Raw genomic sequence first — 12,199 nt, 5'->3', positions numbered from 1 at the left:
TCCACAGGCAGGGATTTTCTTCCCATCTCTCCAGGTCACATAAAATGCAGGGCAGAAGGAGCAATATGAACATGTTACATACTACAGACAACATAAATGCCCAGGTATTTCAGTAAGAATTTGGTGCAAATTACATGGAACTCCTGAGACTGAGAGAAATTGTCAACTCAATCTGATATTTTTGGAGACTGGAGCATGGATTGGTTTTAGTGAGACCACTGCACAAGCCTTCACACTAAAGCACTTGCCACGGTGGGAGCTTTCCTGTTGTCTGTGCCTTGAAGTTCTTTATAAATTACCCTCTGACTATACTTTCTGTGCTTCATACATAGCAGGTACGCATTGGATAAACTTAGAAGATGCAGTGTTTTCCAGTATGACTCCTGAAAAAAACAATGTCAGCCTTAGACTGAATATCTGTGAAATGGTTGAAACAAGGGTTTGGACATTCTGAAAGACAGACTCTGCCACTGACAGACTGATGCCAAGAAAGTTGTTCCTTTGCACTATGCCTTTCATTTCTCCATCTGGGAATCCCAGGTATATACATGGAGCTCAGTTACTTGCTGGTTATAATGCACCTGACATTTGCCTACAAAATGCATTTTGAAACAGAAGTTTTAAGAGCTGATTGTAACATTTTCAGTGTTTTCAATTTCTGATTAATTTCCTTTCAAGACTAAAATAAAACAAGACTTTTAAAGGATGTTTTTCTTGCCTAGCTAGAAATATGTGTAAAGTAATAAAAATGTTGCAGAAATGCTTTATGTTTATTGTTTGACAAAACCAAAAAAATTGGCATTTTTCAACTATCCTACAATTTATTGCTGTTATCAGAGCTGGGCAAAAGGCTTTCTCTGCACTCCATTCCTGAGAAAACATTGAGCCTTTGCCAATCAGGGAAAGCCATATTTTCTTGAGCACAAATTTATTCTTCCTTCCAAAAGAACTTGTGTCCTGTTTTATGACACACAGCAGTCAAATGACATTCTAGACACAGACATGAATCCATCCACAGGGTGAAATATAGCATTCATACAACATAACCAAGTTAACCTCTTATGCACTTGTGCTCAATTCTGAATCACTTTACCTTCCGGAAACCACCTTTTTGAGAAGGAAAAAAAAAAGTTATGCTACCAAAATCTATGTTAATCCACTATCTTCTATGCAGAGCTTCTCAGACAGATCTTTTATCAAAACAGCCCTAGCTGGCTTTAATGATTTACTTATGCTGCATCAAAACTCATATGGTATTTGATATAATTTACTTACTGCTTTCAGTGTAAGCTCTTTCCAACTTGTTTCTTTTAAATGAACGGTTGCTTTAATGCTGTAAATATTCAGCAAACATCAATATTATGGCCAGCACAATGTGGTTCAGTATAGCAGTGCCAAGTTTTCATTGATTGCTGCTTGTATGCGCCAGGTTTAAGACAGGCTTTTAATAAGCTCAAAATATGTTCATGGGATTGGTCTCAAAATGTCTCTAGTGGAATAATCAAGCTTCTTAGAGGCTGCAAAGAAAAACAACAATTTTATTCAAAGAATTCCAGCTCAGACACTCAGTCAAAACAATTTCTGGCTTACCCTCATTAAGCAGGCCTCAAGCTGAACATCCAGATGACAAAGGCAGCTCTGAAGGACTGCTTAGGGCTGTCCCTAGCTCTGGCACCAGGACCTTCGCAGATATTGCATTGCCACCCCGTGGCTGCTCCCAAATCCCAGTCCCCAAGACCATCAGAGTCTTTGTTGCTTCCCCAGACTCCACTGCAATCAGGGATCCCAGACTATGTCTGTGACTCTCATCCACCGCGTTTCACAGGCTCAATGCAGTCCAGCCTGCTCACCAGCTCCTGCTACTACCCAACATTTTAACTACAGATGGCATCTTCATTGTAGCCTTTGGGTCTCCAAAAACTTGAGCTTCAGCCAAAACCCTGGGCCACTACCACCCACTGATGTGGAGCTGAAGAGTGCTGGGGCAGGGGGAGGTCCCCTGGTGCTGGGTCTGGGGAACACCAGCCTGCAGCCTGAGGGACACAGGCAGTAGCAAAAGGGCATTGCCCAAAGGAAACCCAAGGATGGGGGAGAGAGGGGCACAGAATGAGCAACATCAGAATGAGATACCCAGTTTTGGTGGAAAGCACTAGAGCAGAATAATGAGGCCCTTCTTCTCCAAAGAAGAAGCGGTTTGGGAGGTGGAATGCAAAGCTGAACATGGGTGAGGGCTTTCCACTGTCACTTGATGTCAAACACAAGGAGCTTCTCTGCACTAGCAACCCACTATTTTTATTATCATATTTCATCAATTCTAGCAGTTCTGCAAATGATAATTGAATCAAGCCTGGAGCTTTCTGGGGAGAAAACAAAGGACAGAAATAGGACAAAGAAAGGCACAAAAGCAAATGGAGGATACTGTTTTCAGATGGGACCTATGATTCTTTAGTAGGACCATGGAGACAATGAGGGAATCTTTAAAGTCAGTGTTTAAAGTCAGTGATAATTTGACCACATTAATGGTGTATATACTAAAAAGAAGAATATAAGATAAAACATACTGTGACAAAGTGGAAAGAAAATTTCTAAAAAACTGTGGTTGTCATTTCACAGACTTACAAGTTGATTTGAAAGACTTTAGACTAAAACTAAGCCCTTTAAGTGAATCCTTCCAGACTTTAAGAAAAATCAAGAAAAAAGATCAGAATTAAGACCTGAAATCACCTAGGGAGATAATTTTTTCCTTACAATGTTTTTCACAGAGAATGGAATAAATACAACAACGTTCCAAAAACTTCTCTTGCAGAATGTGAGCTGTTGTCTGAAGTTCAAGTGTAAGTGTATTTCCCTGCCTCATCTTCACCATCCACCTCATTTCAAGAGCAATGACTCTCACTGTAGAATCAGCACTGTGCCTTCTGTTAGGGACTCAGCCATGTTCCCAGAAGAACATTGATTTGACCTGTGGCAAAGAGATATTTCTCAGTGAAGTTCAAGCTGGGGTAACTCAGATGTAAATGAATTGAAAAAAACCCCCGTCTTTATTTAATAGAAAATATGCAAACCTAGAAAAAAATCCTGCTATTTATGCAGCCTTTCTATGACATAGTTAGATTAATTTTAGATTCTGGAGGTGGTGCTGTTTTTGCTGCTCTGTATTTTTAAAGACCTGTCACCACACAAACATTGACTCTACTACATATAATCCAATTGTGTTATTTCCCCATACCAAAGTTAAGAATGTGAGTTTGGGAGGAATGTGTACAAGTCCACACAGGTGCAAGCCCTGGAAATGAATCCAGGTCTCTTGAATCTCAATCAAATACTTTGTCATAAGGTTACCTTTCATCTAGTTGAGATTTCTTGCTTTACTTTTACAGAGACACCAGCATTAGGCCTGCACAGAAATATCACTGAATTACAGGGATCGAAGCAAATGTCAGACCATTTTCCACAGTAGCTGTCAACCTTTTTGTCTCAGGGCAATTAATGTGTAAGCTCAAAGTTCTGGAATCAGGTCTAATCTGTTCCATTTTCTTCCTTTCCCACCCTTTAAAAAACAAACTGTGTCCTTCGGCCTTGACTACTCCAGGCTAAACTTCCACTTGAAGCACATACACAGGAACAAGCTCTTCCTTTTGCTCACATTAAAATACTGAAGTTCCTGCTAAAAAAGAGATAACCATTTCTAATAGTAAATCAATCAATTGAATTACCTTTTTCAGGGCTCAAATACGTATAAACTAGTTACAGATTTTTTGTTTGAGTGTTTATTTTTCTCATGTATTTCTGGCTTTGCCTGAGACTGAAACTCACAATGTCTAATACAATTCAGAGACTTTTTCTGTCTAAAGAGAACTTGAATATTTGAATGATTGACAGACTTTACAAAACCGATCAAGATTTCTCCACAACATTGACTGCTCACTGAGATGTCAGATATTGTGCAGCTGGAGAACAAAAAAAGTAAGCATGTTATTTGCTGGAATCGAAACATTAATTAGATCCTGTGATAAGTTAATTGATATACTTAATGAAGAGTGATATTTTCCTTTGATGTGCAGGGAAAATGGTGCAATGAGTACCAAAAATGTTTGCTAAGTTTGCTGCAGCAGGCAGTTGCTCGCCCTCCTTTTCGAAATATTTTGCTTAAAAGGGGGGGGTGAAGCTTTTGAACTGAAAAATGTTCACTGAGCTTAATGCCTCCTGTCAGACTACATGCATCTTCCTCCCTGAATAAAATAAAATAGAAGTTAAACTGGAAAATACAATAGTTCTTATACAGCCTTTGTTTTATTTATCCATCTCAGAGGAAAAGAATGGGCCAAGAAAAAAAGATAGGCCATTCTTCACTCTTTAATGGATTTAATTTTAAAAATAAGTCTGTGTTGAGGCTCAATTCCTTCTCCTGCTTTCCCTGGCAACTTTCAGTGCATCCGTAGTCATTGCAACTGCTTGGATCTCAGAGTCAAGTGGTGGCAGGCTATGGTTGAAACACACAGAGGTGGTCAATAAGTTGAAACATTTCATGATTATAAAGGACCTTGTTTGGCTCCAATGCTGGCCATCACTGACAAATAACTATGAACGAACAGTTATAACAAATAATTATGAAAGACTTTCAGTCAAAGTGCAACACTGGAAAGTGCTCTGCTGACTGGTATCAAAGGATCTAACTTCAGGTATATCAGATTAAGTAGGATTTTGATAGTTGTATTTTCCTCACAATCATCTCCGGATTCTTAGCTGTGGATGATAACCATAACCTAGAGTTAGTTTAACTGGACTGATGAAATAAATTCCCAACTCTGTTCTGCAGATCATCAAGTTCTGATTTAAATTCACATATCTTGATTTAGATGCATCTCAAGAACAGACCAGGCTCAGTTCACAAGGACTGTGACTAATCAGTGCCCATCCCAGGAGAGAGCTTAACAAATGATCGTTCCCATGGCAAGAGGCCATTAGCAGTTTTTTCCAGCTGGCATTCCACCTTTTCTCTATTGTCTACTTCTCCAAGTCTGATTAGATGGGAAAGAAAAGATAGAGTGGAAGTCAGGAGAATAACCTAGAACTCTTCAGTTTGTGCTCAATTTGTTATTTTTCTGATCTATGAATTTGTGTTAAAAACATGGAATAAATAATTAGTAAACCACCCTTGTACAGAAATAAAAAACATCAAATTGTATCAGTTGCTTACCAGTTATATTGTAGCACAGAAAAAAAAATTTTGAAAATACTGAAAAATACAGCCCATGCCTAGAGCCGTTCAAATGGTTCAAAACAAATGTGTCATAGTTTGTATTCCATAATCTTTCCTTTGCCCTCTTTCTCACACACAAAAGGCTAAAGCCATTTTCTTCTGTTCGAAGAATTTTGTCCCCTGAATTGCAGTTCCCTGCAATGCAGCAGGCCTTTAATGAAACAAATAGGATTAGCCCACTGGAGGAATAGTTTATCCTGATTTTTGAAAATCTAAATCCAATATTACTTGAATGATGCTGGCCTTTCTTTCATCAATCCTAGTCCAAATGATGTTTTGAACTTTCTGTCAAAGTACATTGTATAACAACAGGAGAGTGATGCTGGTTACTGGAATATCTCTGCTCCTTGTAACAGGAATTTTAATTTGTCTGACACTCTGTAACATTTTCCATTGCCACCATATAAATACATACATTAGAGAAACAATATTTTGTGCTGTCCCACTCCAGGAAACTCCAGACAGGCTAAAATGGCCACTAAATCCAGACTTGAGAGTCATGGGCAGGTCTGTGCAGGCAGCCCATAGTACAACCACAGTGCAAAGCAGGTGTTAGAAGCCTCACAAAACAAACCAGGTCATCCAGGTAGCTGCATGGTTCTGGCAAGAAAACTGCTTCACAACTGGAGGCTGCTCCCAACTCGGTTAGGCTGGTCAAGGTTGCATCTCATCTTTTCCCTACTTATGTAAGCGGATAAAACCTGCCAGAATAGCTCTGCTGGCCTAAGCTGGAATGATTTGATGTGGAAGCCTGTCAGAACTGCCACTGAAAGGATGAGCAAAGACGTAATCTCTGGCAGTCAGCACTGAAATCTGCCTTTGCTATGGCCAAATTCAGTGCTGCCAATTCCTCTTCTCAACTATGCTGGCTCTGCCTTTTGAACTACCCAAATATGAAGCCAAAAATTTCCCTGTGTATCCTGTAAACAATACAGTGAAGAAACATTCACGTAACCATTTCCTTCCTGGTTTCTACTGACCCAAATAATGCTGTAAATGAGACTTTCGAACATGCTGTGCTCTTTGGCTGATGCCAGGTCTGTGTTGTAATCATCATTCCCGATCTGCATGGAGCAGATTCTGTGCAGCAGGTCAGAGGTTGTTGTGAACACTTGTGCTGTTCCCCCAGATATTCCTGAGCTGCCACATGCAATCCTGGCTGCATTTCTCCCTTCTTCAAAGGGGCAGTATTTGAAGAGCCAAAGGATCTGCTCTACCTTTGGCAAAAAACCTTTGGTGGTTCTTTGACTTTTTTATGGTTTCTCTATGGAGGAAAAAATAATCACTGCTATACAACATGAAGAAGAGATAATGCAGGTTTACAACAATTGTCTCCAGCATCTACCCTCCACATCTACCACATCTACCCTCCCTGCCCTTTGTATCATATGGCATGCATTTTCCCTTGTAAGGGTGGGAAATTGCACAACTGTGATACTGTCCTTCAGGGAATCATTTGGTTTAGTGGGTTAAATGCAGCTCTGTTGCAGTTGAATTCAGATATATTTCCAATCTGGTGGTGTTGCACTCACTTTTGAGAGGTCTTTATCACCTAATGGACAAGACGTACACTTGGTGGTCTTTTAGGGGACAGAGGGTGCAAGATAAGAGTGGAGGTATGGATTTCTCACCACTCCCATTAGTTGTGGCCATGGGGGTGCTAGTACATTGCATTTCCCTCCTACCTGATGAACTCTGATTCATCCAAGCCAACTCACCTGAAGTGGGTTAGCAGTGCCAACCAGCTCACATGGCTCCCATCGTGTCAGGCATTCACTGCACTGGTTGAATCTACTCCAGACACTTTTGCCTTTATCCTGCCTCTGTTTTTTGCCCATGCCTTTGAAAATGTTATATACCAAGTCAGATTTTCTGCTTAACCAGCTGCATACTATATGTGTGTATTACAATCCACCACCCCTATCACCCAGTTTCCTGTTTTCTTCCAAGTTCGAAAGTCCTTGTAACTTCATTTCCTAGAGACACGTAGCTCTTTCTAATCTCACCATTCTTTCTGTCCCATTCTCAGCCCTCACCCTTGGCTCCATTACTTCACAGCACTTTGTCTCCACCTAGCAATCTTTTGTCTTTTCTCATGCCATTTTTATGGCCAAGATCAGCACTTGTTTCTTTACCTGTGATTTGCTCCTCATCTGATCCTGCGCTGCTTTTTCCTGTGTATGCATCAAACCTTTGTATTGTGTCTGTCTCACTCTCAACACGAGACTCTCTGGTCACACAGAGCATCTTCCTGCATTACTCATAGCACCTATGATGTTATATAAATGATCCAAATGGGCACTGTATGAGGTAAACTATGTCATATAGTCTGGACCATGGCCAGAGCACAGATGGACATTTCTATTCATGGCACCAATCCTCTGCTTGTTCCCCTGTTCTTAGCATATTCTTTTTCTGAGAGTCCAATTCCTGTATATTTTCCACTGTGACTCAAAAGACAGAGGCATTTTCATTTTCTTCCCATTTTCCCAATCTTTTGTGCATTAACAAAAAACCATTAAGGAATATATTGCAATTAGCACTTCCTCAGATGCACTCATCTGTCAAGAGCACTAAGCACAGAGCCAGTTTTCTGCAGGTGGGTAACTTAATGCCTCCTCTTACCACTTTTATGTATCTCAAGTTAATTGCCAGAAGTGGAAATCTCTCAGCATTCTGCATTGAATTCATGATCATAGAAATGCTTAAGATGACGGATTGTGTGTCTGTGACAGCTATCAGTAAACCAGAGATAGAACAGGAATTGTCAGAGCAAAAACGAGAGCACTTGAAAAAGCTGGTGCATACAGGACGGAGAAAAAGACCTGAAGTTGATACATATTTAGCAGCTGTTTAGACTCCTCAGGTCCATTCTTGATGCAGTATGGTCCTTGTTTGTAGATGCAGGCATTTCTCCCTGCGCTTATTTTTATCCCTACTGGGAACAATGGCGAGGTGTCCTTGTGACAGAGCAGAGCATAACAGCTTTGTTTGACAGCTGTTTTTCAACCAAAAGTTTTTTCAACCTATTCTAGAGCAGAGCAAAGATGGAAACTTTTGTTGTCTCCCAGCAAAATATCTAATTAAAGCCATACTGCCACTATGAATCAAAGTGATAGGTGGGTTCTTCTGCAAGGCACTGTGCAAACAAAAACAACTCCAAGTCCACAGAAGCAACATTCTGAAGCCTTCACCCTGCAGTCACGTTATCCTTTGAGTCAAATGGTTGGCCCTGCCTTGCATAAAGCTATACACTCTTGTGTATTAGCAGAATGAAGCCCAGAAAATCAGGTGGCTATTACTAATTATCCCCCATCACTAATTTGCTAACTCCTTATGTTAGCATGGATGTTAGTTAGGATGGATGTTACGTTAGTTAGGATGCTGGGGGGTACACGTGTTGTGGGGAAAGGCAGCAGTGCCAGAGCAGCCCCGCTGTGACGCACCAACCCACCGGGCTCTGCGCAAGAGGAGCCTCACAGGAGGTGTCGCATCAAAGCAGGGACTGCCTTGACTTTCTCAGCAAGCTCTTCCTAACAATGTTGCTGGTGCATATACTGTTGTGAGAAGCCAGCTGGCTGCCATCTGAGAGCAGATGCCAAGTGGCTGTCAGATTGTCATCTTGAGTTTTAGTATTCAACCCGTCTTTCTGTGAATTGGCTTTTGGCCTTTTTTCCCCCAGGGAAGAGTTGTGCCTCAGCCAAAACACCTCAGATTTATCTCCTGTAAAAGAAGTGAAAGTATGAGTCACTATTACTTCTGGTGAAACAATTTATAAATCTCAATTCAAGCGCTTTAAGTTTTTTTCTCCACTATTTTTTCCCTGTAGTTACGTAACTTTTTCTCTGCTGTTCCTAAAAGAAACCCCAGGAAAACATGTAACAGCCACTTCAGACAGTTTACTCATTCAATCTGTCCATTATGTAATTAATTAGAAAAACTGAGAGAAATACAGTTCTTCAGTGTCTGAGCTCCTGATGGTCATATTTTAAGTTTTAATAAAAAGGCTGGTAGCATATCATCTTCAATATAGTGCTGGTCAGGCCTGGAGAAATTTATCCAAAGATGCAAGACAAAAAGAAATTAAAACTAACTAAAAAATACTCAAAATTAAACAGCAAAAATCCCTGGAACAATTTTTCCATAAGTAGTGGTCCAAAAGATGCAACTTCAAGTACCCTTAAAGGATTGCTACTTTTATGAGAAGTGCTTCACTCTTTTTCTTTGGGAATGGAATAATTTTCAGATGTGTCATGGCAGGCAATTTAACTCACTGATCTGGTGGGAAAATAATACCCTTAGGAGTTCTGGAGACTGGAATAGAAAGAAGTTGTGGAGCGAGAAAGTATCTGCTGGGAAGATACTTACGTAAGCAGAAAGAGTGTGTTTTCCATTAGAACAATCAGCTAAAAAACATGCAAAGGCCCAGCAGATTGTTCCAAGGAATTTGTGCCATTATACAGAATATCCATTCTGCGTTATCATTTGGCCACCTGAAACCAATCATACTTGTGTTAAATCCCATTAATGCAGAAGGATGCATGTTTGTTATATTATTTCTAGTTCTGCTCAAAAAAGTAAAGTACTTGTTTCCTTTCATGTTTTTCGAATTCCCATTTAACTTCTGAGAATAAAATACTATTTAAGTTTATCCAATGACACAAAGCATCTGCTTGTCCACTGCCAGACCCTGGAAACTGAAAGAAGAAAAAATGCTTCATATATGCCCAGTTACAGAAACTAAGGTTTTAAGCACAAGGATCAGAGCAAAGCAAAATGCACCTTGCAATACTCAATGAAAAGATCACAAAAATGTTGAAAGGTCTAATACAGAAAGACCACGCTGTGGTCAGTGCTGCCAGCTCTCATCGAACTAAGTTAATAATGAGGAAATGCATTTAATTTTAAGTCTTTTCAAGAATGAGAGGGCTGATGTCCTGACATAGCAAAAAACCTTGGGACACTGCCAGCACTTGGCACAGTAATCCTTTCTGTATAGCTTACGTAGTGAGAAAAGCTGGTTTGGGTGAAGAACTCCTGACATTACAACAGTAAGAAATTAAAATGTTAAAGTAGAGACAGCAAAGGAGACCAAACCACAACACCCAATGCAGCAGCATGCGATTTCCTGAATCTCAGTTCCTGGGCTATGCAGGGTGCTATAACAGGCATAGTCTGGTATCTTTTGCATGTCCTAAAGCGCCACATCATAGTTTTCTTGAGGTTTCTAATTAAAAATATTCTCTTGTTTGGAAAGAATCACATCAGGCACCTTTTCTTTATGGACGAACTTATAGTTAATTTGCACATCCAGGAATTTGTAATAGCATCAAGAAAGATTCTAAAGCACTTTAAACCATGGTTTAGATTAGAGGCATTGCAGCAGTGACAATGGAAGGCAGGTATCTAAATTACTGTGTTTCAGGGCATGAAATGCCAGACAGGAGGAAGTCCAAGCAGCAGGGGCATACTCTTTCCAGTACCCTGCCAATCCTGGTTATCAGAAAACATGAAAAGAGGATAAAAACATATTTGTCTCTTGTTCATTAAAATAAAATGAACAAACCGAGTGTAGACTCCTTTAAAAATGGCTAGCTTGGGGAACAAAATATCTTATGGTTTTCTAATTTATTGTTTCTAATCTTCACATGTTGGTTTTCTCCACATTTCTCCATCTCATCTTAAAATTACTGCATTTGGTGGAAAGCTTGTGTCATCTGACCAGGCTCATTGAAACGAACATTTCTCATAAAAATTTTATTTTTGTGAAAATGCCAAATGGAAAAGGGTTTTGAAAAGCAGTAATCTTAAAAAAAAAATTAGTCAGGAACAAAGATCTATTTTAAATAGCAATCCATGCTATCCATGGATTAATTAAATATATTCATGGATATATTAAAAGATATGCATGGATATATTAAAAAATGCTGTCCATTTTTTTAAAATGCAGTTTGGCCTGCAAGGACAGTTGAACAGAACACTCTCTCTATAGCTGATCTCCAGAAGTAACAAAAATAATGCAAATAAACAGTGACACTGTACTCAAAAGACCTTAAGAGTCCTGATGTTGTTTTAGTTCTGGTCTGGCCAGATTTCTGAAGACCTTGCAAAGAGGGAGAGGGAAAAGATGCTTCTGTCAGCACTGACCACATGGTCCTCCATGCACTGGAGGATGCCCCTGGGACTGTGCCCAGGCTCTTCACCACACTGGTGGCTCTGGGAGCAAAGTCTCTTGGCACACAGTTAGGGTCAGCTCAGGAATCTCTGCCAGGCACTCTGCACCCCTGCACTTGGGTCACTTTGTCCTTGACAGCTTCCCTTGCATGACTGCCTGCCCTGGATAATGTGGCCACCAATCTATTTGCTTTCCCAGGCCATGACACTTGGTCCTCTGCTCCTCCTGTGTTTCCAAAGGCGTGTACCAACATTGCTTCACTTGGAGCGGCCACGTGTGAGTGTGATGACTGTGCTGGCCCAGGCACTGGTGAGAGGAAGCCTGGTTCTCCCTGGATCCCCCTGCCTGGAGCTGCTCTGCCCTGGGAGGAATGGGGCAGCACTCTGCCCTCTTTTGCCACAGGGGTGTGTGACCATGCTGCCGACCTTGCTGCCTCTCTTTACACCTTCCAGTGTATGGCAGAACTGATCAGTCCCAGCACCACCAGCCAGGCAGCATCATCCCTCAGCTCCCTGGCTCCTGAAAGAGCAGCCAGTCAGGCAGGCTGGAACAGGGGCTCCCCAGTCTCTCTGGAATGGAGAGACAGCCGACTAGCACTGTGTTGACTGAAGGTTGACCAGGTCACTGTCTCAGCTTCTGGACAGCAGCACAAGCAAGCATTTGACTGCTCGACATCAGAGCTCCACAGGTGGGAATTTCACAGTCCTGAAGATTCTCCATGGGGTCTCTTGATTTGAAGATCTATCCAAAGGCAAAATCTG

Source organism: Poecile atricapillus, chromosome 2, assembly GCF_030490865.1.
Source record: "Poecile atricapillus isolate bPoeAtr1 chromosome 2, bPoeAtr1.hap1, whole genome shotgun sequence".
Classification (NCBI taxonomy): Eukaryota; Metazoa; Chordata; class Aves; order Passeriformes; family Paridae; genus Poecile; species Poecile atricapillus.
The sequence above is the reverse complement of the archived record's forward strand: the minus strand, read 5'-3'. Positions refer to the sequence as shown.